We start from the raw sequence: 12,713 nt of genomic DNA, 5'->3' as shown, positions 1-12,713 counted from the left end.
GGATCCAACACACCTTTTATACCACCGCTTGAAGATCCAGAGTCCGCCCTTCACAAAAAGACGGATAAGAACGCAGGAGAAATCAACCCACCAAATAAGTCACCTTTCAAGGACCTTAAATTAGTCTTTGGGAAGAAGAAATGGAAGAACGTAGGAAAGTCGAGCAATAAAAAGAAAGACGAAAACAAGATTGAAAGCTTTGAGCAAAATCCTAATCCACTAGCTTCCAAGTACGAGACCGAACCCGAATTCGAATTAGAAAATAGTGAACCCGAAGACGAGCCGAAAAACGAGATGGTAAACATTGCTAATATGTCCATGGAGGTATATAAGAAGAGAATCCAAGAGGACACCGGTCCCGGTCTAGTGCAGCCCACCATTCCAGCCACTGCAACATTTGAGCTGAAGGGACACATTTTTTCCGCACTTAAATGAGTCCCATTTTCTAGGAAAGATCATGAGGATGCTTACAAACACCTTGATGAAGTCAATGAAATTGCTAATTACTTTAACATCCCAAATGTTCGCGCACTACAGTTTTACATAGAATACTACCTGTCACTTTCAAGGGAGCTGTCAAAGATTTGTTGAAAGCACTTCCACCCGGTGCAATTACTACTTGGGCACAGATGCGTGAGCAATTTTTATAACACTTTTGTGCACCTTCCAAAGTTGCTAAACTCAAGAAAGCAATAGCAAATTTCGAGCAACTACCGGGTGAGTCACTATACGAAGCATGGGAATGTTACAAGGGATTGATAAGAAATAGCCCCCAAAATGATTTGAATGAGTAGTAAGAAGTATCAATCTTTTTTGATGGGGTTAATGTCATGACGAGGCAACTCCTTGACTCTCAAGGACCATTAACAAAGAAAAATCCAGCTGAAATCTAGGAATTGATTGAAGAGTTTGCCAAGCATTCACGTGAATACCACAACCCTAGACATGATGGAGCAAAGGGAATTGGGGGTGGCACATCTGAAGACATGGTTGCTGTTCTAGCCATGCTAAACACTATGGACCGAAGGATGAAAAAGATGGACCAATCAATTCATGTTATAGGAGTTGCTTATGAAAGATGCAATGGTCCTCATTTGACCAGAGATTGCCATTTGGACAAAAATGGGAATAAGAAGGTGAAGGTTTGCTACTCGAGTGGAGTGAAATATGATGAAGATTAGAGGAAGCCAAAGAAAGAGTGGTTTCCATATAATGAATATAAGAAGAAAAAAGAAGAAACATATAGGCAAACTGGTCGAGGATTCTACTAAAAATAGCAACCACCACCTGAAAGGAAAGTTGATCTTGAGTCCATGCTACATAGATTCATGGAGGCTTCGGAGAAAAGACATGATGAGACTAATGCAATGATAATGGAACATCAAAATCTCATGCGAGACCAACAAGCATTGCTAAGAAATCATCAAGCATTAATCGAAAATATCGAAGCCCAACTTGGACAACTAACCACTTTGGTAAATGAAAAATTATCTCCAAAGGTTACCGAGAAAAAGCCTCAACCACATGTTATGGTTACCGAAACTGAAGGGATACCATCCCTGATTTCCTTGAAGCACTTGAAGTTGATCCACATAAATCCAGACCAAAGTCGAAGAAGTCAAAACTCGAAGGAATTTTTTTTGCTGAAACATCGAACTCACGGCGTGAGCATTCAAGGCTCACAACGTGGGGTGAGTTTGATCAGAAAATTTTAGCTGATGAGCAAGCTTATCGTCCTCCGCTTCCTTTTCCATCTCGAGCTAGAATTCACCCACTGGCGCAGGAACACTTGAAGTTTATGAAGCTAGTGAAGGGTATTTCAACAAATACTCCTTTTATTGAAGCATTGTCTCAAGTTATTGAATATGCTAAATTCTTACAATACTTATTAGATACTCGCCTGCAGTTAAAAAAGAATTATAAGGTGATCCTTAGTGAGAAAAGTTCTAAAGTGATATTGGGAGAGTTACCAAAGAAGATGGGAGATCCCAGACGCCTCACTCTTCTGTATAAATTTAGAAACAACATGAAGACTTATGATTTATCCGACTCTGGGGTAAGCATAAATCTAATGCCTTTTTCATTCTATCAAAAGTTGAATCTTCCCTACTTGAAGGCTACAAGAATGGGGATTCACATGGGAAATCGTTTAGTGACTCATCCTCGATGTATTATGGAGGATATGTTGGTGAAAATTGGGAAATTTGTTTTTCCAATTGATTTTGTTGTTTTGGATATGAAAGAAGACACCAATGTCCCAATAATTCTTGGTCGCACTTTACTAAATACTGCTAGAGCTTTGGTTGACATTCGCAAGTCCAAAATTACTTTGAGAGTTGGAGATGATGAAGTTCCCTTTGGAGTGGAAGATGGTTTTCAAAGTAATAATACTCAAGGTGAAGTCATCAAAATTGATGAAGAAAATGAACTTGAGGAACTGGAAAATCTTATGGAAGAAGAGATTCAACAAGTAAAACGCACAAATTCAAGAGTATCCATACCAACAGTTTTTGAAGTAATTGCTTATAAAACTCCAACATCTTGGGTGAGTAAAGAGGGTGAAGAAGACTTAGTATCAAGTGATGAGGAAGAGGTTACTTCTAAAGAAAAGAGACTAACTTTGGACAAGAATATGATACCCGTGGAGCTAAAGAATGAAGAAAAAGTGGGATATAAACTTGTGGAGAATAAAGGAGTTAAGAGGAAGCTTGAAGAGAATGATGTGAAGGGTAAAAAAGTAAATTCTAAAAAAGCCTATCTTAGACGAGTTCAAGCTTATAAAAGAAAATGGAAGGAGCAGAAGATACAATTGGTGATGGACACTCTGACAAATTCAACGTGAAGCGGCACGGAGTCCGGCTCACGACTCCAACAAAAAGAAGCGCTTCTCGGGAGGCAATCCGAGCTCGGTTTGCAATTTTCGTTTCATTTTTTTGTTGCATTTTTAGTTGAGTTTTAGGATATTTATCATCAAGTCATCTAATTTGTTTTAGAAAATGGCAAGAATCAAGTTTGGGGTCCCTAAGTATTGAGTGGTATAGTTTTATTGAAGTTTTTAAGTAAAATTGACTTTTTCATGTATAAACCTCGACCACACGTCGTGGGTCCATGGCCCACCTCGTGTTTCTTTTAAATTAGCCCGATAATTAGCACATTACCATTCTCACGATATGATCCCCAAAACTCACGACGTGAGCTTTAAGTTAATACGGGAGGAGACCATTTCATGTGACCTCATTCTTTGACCACATACCACTAAAATACTTGCACACGAACGGAAGAGAGAAGCAGCCCCACTTTGATTTTTGCCAATATTTTCCTCCTTCGTCTCTTGTTTTTGTGTTTATTTCCACGATTGGTAAGAATTCCTCCCTTGATTATTTTTAATTTCTTCAATTTTAGACTTAGGGTTTGTGCTTAATCAAAATGACGAAATTGATTACCAATTAGTACGATTTCCTTGTTGCATGTTACTTGAATATACTTAGAATCAAGTTGTTACTAACTAAACCCCAACCATACATTGAGTCAGATTTTACTTCCTACCATGCCCAATGGAACTGCCAGTTACGAACTCACGACACGAGCTTCAGGCTCACAACGTGAGTCCTGGGTATCTTGACTTTTCTGTTTGTTGATCAATTTAATAGTTTTGGTATCTTGTTGGTTTGTTTCTTGTCTATTGATTTTATAGGAAATGGCTTCAAGAATGGCAAACGAGCAGTTTCAAGGACACGTTTCTGACCGCCACCCGTTGTATCAAATTCCTGTTAACATGCCATCGAATGTGGTTAACAACTTCACCAACAAGTTGGGATGGCTTCATAACAGAGAGTTTTCCATTTCCCCAAGAACTGATTGGGTGCTTTTGGGAGTAGTTGGACTAACGGAAAGTTGGCTCCATACTTAATAAAGACTTTTTCTATGGATGGTTTTACTTTCACCTGTAATGGGTGGAAGAGTTCAGTTGCGATAAGCGAGCCAGTGTTCCAAGAACTATGTTTGGATTTTTTCACTTCATTTTCATTTGAGGATGCCACTGTTGATCCTTTTTACCCACGACTTTGTTTTTTCGCCTCGGTGGTGAATTTAGCGAGTATAGCCTCGTGGAATTTTCATGGTGTATGGGGATATACGAGGAAAATGAGATGCGCTCACCAACCTTTGAATTTTTCTTGAGGACAGTTGTTTGAGAATATTTTCTGGGTGGTAGTGGGTACAATTTTTGGGCCACAATTGCTAACGGGGGGTTTCATTCGGGTGTCTCACAAGAGAGTCATATTTTATCTCTAATTCATCGACCTCTTCACCGATTGATTACTTTTTCTATTAACCACAAGAGACATGGAGATAAGGTTACAAGTTTGAATTTATTTTTCTTGTGGAGCATTGTTACACCATAAGTCTTTTGCAATATCCCTTATCATTTAGCTAGCTACTTGGGTAGCAAGGAAGCCATTTCCCGAGCTGGTAACCCTATTAATGGGGGGCACTTTATTACTCTCTTGGCGAGATCCTATGGTCTTCTTACACCACATTTGACTAGGATGTTAACACGCAAGCCGGGGGATGACCTTTCTATGGGGTATTCAGAATCGATGCATGTTATGGTAAATATGGATTCACATTGGAGTATACCTGTTGAAAATAATGTGGAACCATATTCTCAACCCGAATTGTAGTCGCAACCACGAGGAAGGAGGAATGTGAGAGGTTGTGGTGAGAGAGGACAGCCAGTGCATCATAATACACCCATGGGAGGTGCTAATTTTGGAAAAGATGCTATGGTTGGTTATTTTGACCAAATGTCTTTAAGCATGAATTAGATTGGAGGCACAATGGAGAACATGATTCGACACTTTAATGTTGAGCAACCACCTCACTAAGAAGATCATTATTCGATCTGCCCTACATGGAGTGACTATCGGAGCCGGGGTGGAGATGCAGCTGGATTCAGCGGAACATACGAGGAGGAGGACGATGATTGATACTTATCCTTTTTATTTTTAGTTTTTGATATTTTTAGTCTTTATTATTTTTGGTGTGTTTGTTTTTATTTTTGTTTGGTTTGATCTTGTACTAAAACTTTGTTATTATTTTGTTTCTTCCCTCCTCATCTTTTGGTTGTTTGTTGAAATTAAATTGTGAGAGTGAACGCGGAAAATTAGAGAATTAGAGATATGAAAGCGTATACAAGTTTTAGCCGCGTCGTTTAGAGTCGAGATTCGAGACCCACAATCTTAGATAAGTGTGGGGTTAATCGAGAGAAAAAAAAGTTTAGAGAATAGTCACAAAATATAAAGTTTGAGAAAGGTATTAATCAATTAAGACAAAGTTTGCATTACACTTGATGGAAGAAGTCTTTACAAAATCACATTCTATGAGACCCAGTTCTCACGACGTGAGGCTACATATCTCACGTCAGGAGTCTGATATAAGCACTTTTTCGAACTCAATTTTATACGACCTCACGTCGTGGTTTCGATTTATTCACAATAATCGGAGTTCTTTATTCCGTATGTATTTCATGGGTCACTATCTTGAAGCTGGTTATGACTCTTTCTCTCAACCATAAAATGTGGCGTATGCTTTCCCACATTGAGATGTTACGTTTTGAAGATCATATGCACTACATTTTTTGAAGATTCAAGTCTTGGATTCATATTTTTCCGGCACATTTACATATCTCACTTGTTGAAGATCCAAGTTCCATTCTCCATAATTGAAGATGTCCATTTTCAAGATGTACTAAGTTTTCCACACGCGTGCAAAAATCGATCTTGCCACTACTACCCTAGGGGAGTCTTTTCCTTTTTCTCCCTTTTATTGCTTTTAAATTATTTTATGTATACAATGAGGGCATTGTATGTAATAAGTGTGGGGTAGGGGGTCGAAAAAGTAAATTGCTAGAAAATTTTGAAAATTTAGGAATAGATTTGAAATAATAATCTAAAAATTAAATCTAGTGATAGTTTAAACTTAAGTTGCTAGTGCTATGTGGGTTGATCCAATGCGAGTTCAAATGTTTAATTGCGCCAACATGTGTTATAGTATATTTGTGGCTTTCCAAGTCTTAGTGAAAACCTATGAGATATGAAAGATAATCTGGTAGTTTATATGACATAATAAGTTTTGCAGTGTGTACCTGAAATCTATTGAGGAGAGCTTATGTAGTCATTGCACTTAGACTAATACATCTAACCAATAAAGGTTGAAGTTAAGCCCCTTGCATAAGCTTGTAGAATTTGAGCGAAAAAAGTGAGTTATATATATAAAAAAAGAGAAAGAAAAATTACCAAAAAGTATGTAAGAATTTTGGAGGTATCAAAGTATGAAGATCAAAAGATCAAAAATTCTGAAGAATCAAAAATTGAAGATACCAAACATCAAACAAAAAGGTGGTGAATTCAAAAAAATCAAATATCAAATATCAAAGAAGTGAAGAATTTCAAGAGCTCCATTGTAGTATCAAAATGTAACACCCGTGTTTCTGGTCTAGGCATTAATGGTGATATAATAGTCTAGGTTTGTAACCCATTTTGAAATAATAAGAATGTATTATTTGAGTATTATGTGTTTTATGCTTAATTGTGTGACTTAAATGAATTAAGTATAAAAATAAGTGATAAAATAAAATCTTAGATAAGACCTATATCTGAGTTATAACGAAGAAGTTATGACCTGTCGAAGTTTCGCGACAGAACCGATACGACACTGCGTGATGTAAATAGTGAATTTACGATAGAGCAATATTTAGCCTTAGTGTTCTAAACGAAAGTGGTAGAATAAGTTAAACTGAGAGCGTGCATAAGAAGAACGTCTAAATCTGACTTCGTATGAAGAAGTTATGATTTTTAGAAGTTTCGACTTAGCAGTATGCAACCCAAATCTTGAAATAGAGATCGAGTGATATTTGGTCAAAACAATCTACATGAGAATCAAAGATCTCGTCAATAGTAGTCCAACAACGAAAAGAAAGACGAAAATGGACGTCAGACGAAGGAGTTATGAATTTCTAACGGAGTTTTCTTGTCCCGGCCTACTAAAAATAAAATAATAAAAATAAAAGTCAAAATTAGCCGACTGAGTCTAAACCAAAGTTGTAGAGCATAATCTCGCCTACGCATGGATATAAAGAACGTCAAAAACGGAGATCATATGCGAATGTTTTGAATTTCTAAAGTTCGAGGCGCGCATCCCAAAGGGGGAACGCCCCATGTTCAGAGCCCAACGCCTGTCCCGTCGCCTATCAAGTCCAAAGTTTGTAAGCAATGATGCATGGCAGAACGCGTTGCGTTCGTTCAGGGAACATGCTGCGTTCGGAGGGTCAGCCTCCCCCTATAAATAGAATGCAAGGTCTCCGGGTAGTTGTTGCTCATTTCTTCTCTCTCACTTCTTATTGCCTCATTTTGCGTGCAATTTATACCCCCGAAGCCTCGGTATCATTCCTGAGACCTGAAGAAAGTCCCGAAGCCCCGAAGACCCTAAGAAGTAAAGTTTCCGGGCCTAAACTCTGCCCGCGAGGAGCTCGGTTTTTGGGAAGATCTCCCGGTTTCACCGAAGAAATACTACTCTTAAAGTCGTAGTGCTATCCGATCATCTTCTGATCAAGTGAGTGTATATTCCCTTTCTTCTAACACATAGATATGAAGTATCTACTTTAGAATACGTGTTACGTGTGTATAAATATACGTGTATATATATATATATATATATATATATGTTATCTGTTTATTTGGGATGAGTATTGAACGAGTATCTTATCAGTTTTTAAGTTGCATATGAATGCATATGTCTGTTGTTATCTACAAAAATGTTGGGTAGAACTTGGGTAAATAGTTGATGTGTGATAAACTGATGAGAGGCCTCGATGTGATTGTGATCTAGTCATTCAGCAAAATATGGATGACGACCACAGACTTTTTCTAGAATGTCCTGTGGAATGCTGGCAGACTCATAACCTGTAGGTGTTGGTGAACTTGGGTATTTATTTGCTGTATTCTACCCCTCATGGTTGCCTTAGGACATTTATTGCTGATGAAACCCCTTTGCAGTATTGTCCATCCCGATGAAAATCCTAGATTGGGTCCCTTGTGATAGTTGTTGTTTTAGGGACGTAAAGTGAGGATAACGAGAATGGGTAATTGGGTTATTATTGGTTGGTGAAATTAAATATAATTATTTATTGTAGGTTGAAAACCCTATATGCTCACCAGGCTCCCAAGCCTGACCCACTGAGTTTCTTTGTCTTACAGGTAGTGGCGCGAGAGCATAAGTTGGAGAACTTGTGAAGATATTTTTGTTTATAGACCAGTAGTTATATATAACTGTGTAAGGTATATGTTTTATTGTTTATGCTTTTGTGTCTGTATTGGAACATGACATCCCGAGTTTTGATATATAATGAAAATACATTTCTTTAAAGAAATGCTCTGATAAACCTTATTTTATCATGTATTGTTTTGGGAACAAATTCCGCAACTCTTTTAAATCAATGGATTTACTATGAAATTATTTTAAAAGCATAAAGGAAACCGGTATTTTCTGGCCGTGATTTTGGGGATGTCACACAAAAGTTGTAATTTTTCTAGATTATGTATGCTTGGGTAACTTAACAAAAATGCCATGAGGTTAAGAAAGATTTCCGAGGATTGGTTGAGATGAATGCAGAAATGAGTGTCGTATAAGCTATGGGGTGAATGTTCATATGGATTGTAAAGGATTGGGGAAGCTGTTAGGTTTATAGACAAAAAATGCACATTGAGGTCTTGGTATAATGGTTGGTTTCAAAATGGATTGTTCTATGTGATATTGGTAATGGAAGTTTAAGTTAAAATTAATGAGTTTTACTTGAGGGCAAGCAAAAGATAAGTGGCAGGTATTTTATATTTCCATATTTATACACATTTTTAGGCAATATTTGAATACGATTTTATACATATTTTGGTCATTTGCAAAGATAAATGTTATTTATAAGATTGAATTGCATTTTGTAGCCAAAAGAAGTCATGTTGATGAATAAGGACCAAAAGCGACAAGGATCGGAATTTAGGAGGTTTAAAGCTTAAAAGATGAAGAATTCAACAAAAAGTCAACCTCACGACGTGAGGAATTATGTCTCACGACATGAGTACTAAGATTCTAGAAGATAAGTATCCGAAGGCCAGAGTCCGTGTTCGATATGGATTGGGACTGATCTCACGACGTGAGAATACTTGTCTCACGACGTGAGGAGGGTAATTTCGAAAAGTATATATATCCTTGGTGCTTACGAATTGAAGAGGTGAGCAAGGGAGAATAGAGAGTTCAAAAGATTTTCAGAGGAAAAAGAAGGCAGAAACTTTGTAATAACATCCAAGGAAGGACGAGAAGTTAAAGATCAAAACTTTGTTCTTAATTTGGTACAATTATTATGTTTTTATTAACGAAAATTGTGTTTTTGATTGTTACTATGAGTGGCTAAATCTAGTTGCTTCTGTTTAGCTAGATGAAGCTTGAACTCATGGTTTAATTATTTTATTATGGATTTTTCTAGGTGGTATTAAGTTTGTGTTTGATTGTTTAAACCTAGCATGCTAAAATTGATACTTAGATTGCTTTAATTCATATTATGTGTAGTTAGTGAACATTAATCTGCATGAATTTGAACACCTAGTAATTTAGTGACTATTAGATTATTAGAGCTAAGACCGAACTAATCTTAGTTAAGTAATTAAAGTATTAAAATTTAGCTGTGTTAGAGAACATATTTTGTGACGACAATTGTGTTTGCTAAATCAATCTTACATAGCTCTGTTCATAATTAATAATTGATTATGTGTTAGATTATTTGTGATCAGACATAGTTCTACATGAATTAATTAAGCATTAGTATATTTGGAATTAAATTACTAATAATATATTAATTTGTAACCAACTTGGATTATCCGTAATTAATAGCTAGCCATTGAGGAAAAGTGGATTCAAACTAAACAGAAGTGTTTTTAATTGATTCAATTGTTATTAAGAATTTTAGTTTGTCTAAACTTGCAAAATAAAATAAAAACCATTTTACTTTTGCTTGGAATTTTAGGTTAATTTAATAGTAAGTAGGTTAATTAATTAATTTCGTTCCCTGAGATCGATACTCGACTTACCTAAACTATCTATAATTTGACTGCGTACACTGCCTAGGTGCATTCTAGTTAGTTAAGTTTGTTAGGTTATAAATTTAAAACTAGCTTGGTATAATCTATGCACGTCAAATATCTTAGAGTACAATTTTAAACAAATTAAGTTTCTGAGACATGAAGGATCAGAGCCTGGACAAGGGTAAGAAATGAACACACATTACCGTTTCATATTTGAATTCCGAGGTGAACTTCATAACACTTCATTTGAAATAAATTCCGAGGAGAGATCAATACAAAAACACCAATGTAACTATATTGGTCAGGATCCTCAAGAGATGAGAAAAGTCGTACAACTTAAAACTAAAAGAAATGGTTAGACAAAAAGACACGTAAAATGATCCTATATTTTCCAAGAGGCAATGATTCTGAGGTGAAATGATTTTGACTTCGGAATTATTTCACTTTCTGCTGTTTCCATCAAAAAGTACAAGCCTCTTGGAAGAATTGTGGATTAGGCATCATCATACTTATTTTGTTCAGAAACCCATAAAATTTGGTTTCGTCTAATACCTTAGTAAATACATCAGCAGTTTCACCATCATATGGAACAAAAATAAGTTTGATGTTTCCTTTTAAAACATGATCTTTAATGAAATGTACTGAATATCGATGTGCTTCATCATGGAGTGTTGAATTGGATTGTGAGGAATCTCAATGGCACTTTGAGAGTCATAATAGATAGGAATTTTTTGAAATAGATAACCATAGTCGAAAAGCTGATATTTCATCCAAAGAACTTGCGAAGTGTAGCTTGCAGCAGTGATGTTTTCTGCTCCGGCTGTTGAGAGAGCAATACAATTATGTTTCTTAGATGACCAGCTATCCAATATTCCACCCAAAAATTGACAATGCTCTGAGGTGCTTTTTCTATCCAGTTGAAGACCTCCACAGTCTGAATCGGAGTATGCCTGAAGAAAGAAACTTTCATTTTCCGGATACCAAATTTCGAGGCTCATTGTTCCTTTGAGATATCAGAATATTTTCTTGACACCTAGAAGACGAGACATCTTTGGATTGACCTGAAATTTGGAACATAGGCATGTTGAGCACATGATGTCCGGATGACTTGCTATAAGGAAGAGTGAAGATATAATCATTCCCCTGTACTTCTTTTGATCGACAGTAAGACTTGATGGGCCCGAGAAGATCTTGTGACCGAAGCTCATTGGAACCTTTATAGAGGCACGAGTGTCCATTGAATACTTTTTCATAAGTTCGGAAATGTATTTCTCCTGGTGAATAAAGATTCCTTTGTTGGTTTTCTTCACTTGGAGTCTGAGGAAGAAACTTAATTCATGATTCACGCTCATCTGGAATCGAATAACCATTAACTTGGCAAAATCAGCAACCATCGTTGAAGCAAAAGACCCAAAAATGATGTCGTCAGCATAAATTTGGACTAACATAAGATGGTTTCCATTTGATCTTCATAATAGGGTAGGATCAAGAACTCCTCTTTGAAAACTGGAACACTTAAGAAAATTAGTGAGAGTCTCATACCAGGCACGTGGAGCTTACTTGAGGCCATAAACAGCTTTTGGAGTTTGTAGCAATAGCTCGGATAAAAAAGATTGACAAAACCAGGGGGATATTGGAGATACATTTCAATATCCAATTGACTATTGAGAAAGGCACTTATAATGTCCATTTGGTAAACATTAAATCCTTTGTGATTTGCAAAAGCAAGAAAGGTATACTTGGAGTAAGGTAGAGTAGCGATCCAATCATTCCCTTGTACTTATTTTTATCTACAACAAAATCTGATGGGTCCGAGAAGATCTTGTGTCCAAAACACAATGGAACCTTTGCATAGGCACATGTGTCATTTGAATACTTTTTCAGAAGTTCGGAAATGTATTTCTCCTGGTGAATAAATATTCCTCTATTGGTTTTTCTGTCTTGGAGTCCGAGGACGAAACTTGATTCACAATTCATGCTCATTTGGAATCGACTAACCATTAACTTTGCGGAATTAGCAACCATAGTTGAATCCGTGGATCCAAAAATAATGTCGACAAAATAAATTTGGACTAACATGAGATGGTCTCCATTTGATCTTCAGAATAGGGTAGGACAAATTATTCCTCTTTGAAAACCGGAATGCTTAAGAAAATCAGTGAGAATCTCGTACCAGGCATGTGGAACTTGCTTGAGGCCACAAATAGCTTTTTGGAGTTTGTAACAATAGTTCGGATAAGAAAGATTGACAAAAACAGGGTGTTGTTGGAGATACACTTCGGTATCCAATTCACCGTTGAGAAAGGCACTTTTAACGTCCATTTGGTAAACCTTAAAGCCTTTGTGAGCTGCATAATCAAGAATGATTCGGATGGCTTCAAGATGAGCAATAGGAGCGGAAGTTTCGTCATAATCACGTCCTTCGATCTGAGTGAATCCTTTGGCCACCAATATAGATTTGTTTCTAATAATACCTCCAGCGTCATCTATCTTGTTTCAGAAGACCCATATTGTACCAACAATAGGGTGATCGTGAGGAGGAGGAACGAAAGTCCACACTTCATTTCTGTCAAATTCTGCTAA

General features: G+C 36.8%; 1 non-coding gene across 1 annotated transcript; it reads right to left on the bottom strand.

The window, feature by feature from the left end:
* Nucleotides 1-677: 677 nt before the first annotated feature.
* LOC145056027 (small nucleolar RNA R71) lies at nucleotides 678-784 on the bottom strand. Its single transcript, XR_013685568.1, has one exon. It is a non-coding gene; the product is annotated as a small nucleolar RNA R71 (small nucleolar RNA).
* Between the last annotated feature and the right edge of the window lie 11,929 nt (nucleotides 785-12,713).

The sequence above is a fragment of the Lactuca serriola genome, chromosome 5, assembly GCF_051521515.1.
Source record: "Lactuca serriola cultivar US96UC23 chromosome 5, Lser_US96UC23_V15, whole genome shotgun sequence".
In the NCBI taxonomy this organism is placed as follows: domain Eukaryota; kingdom Viridiplantae; phylum Streptophyta; class Magnoliopsida; order Asterales; family Asteraceae; genus Lactuca; species Lactuca serriola.
Note: the sequence above shows the minus strand (reverse complement) of the source record. Positions and strands in the feature narration are given on the sequence as shown.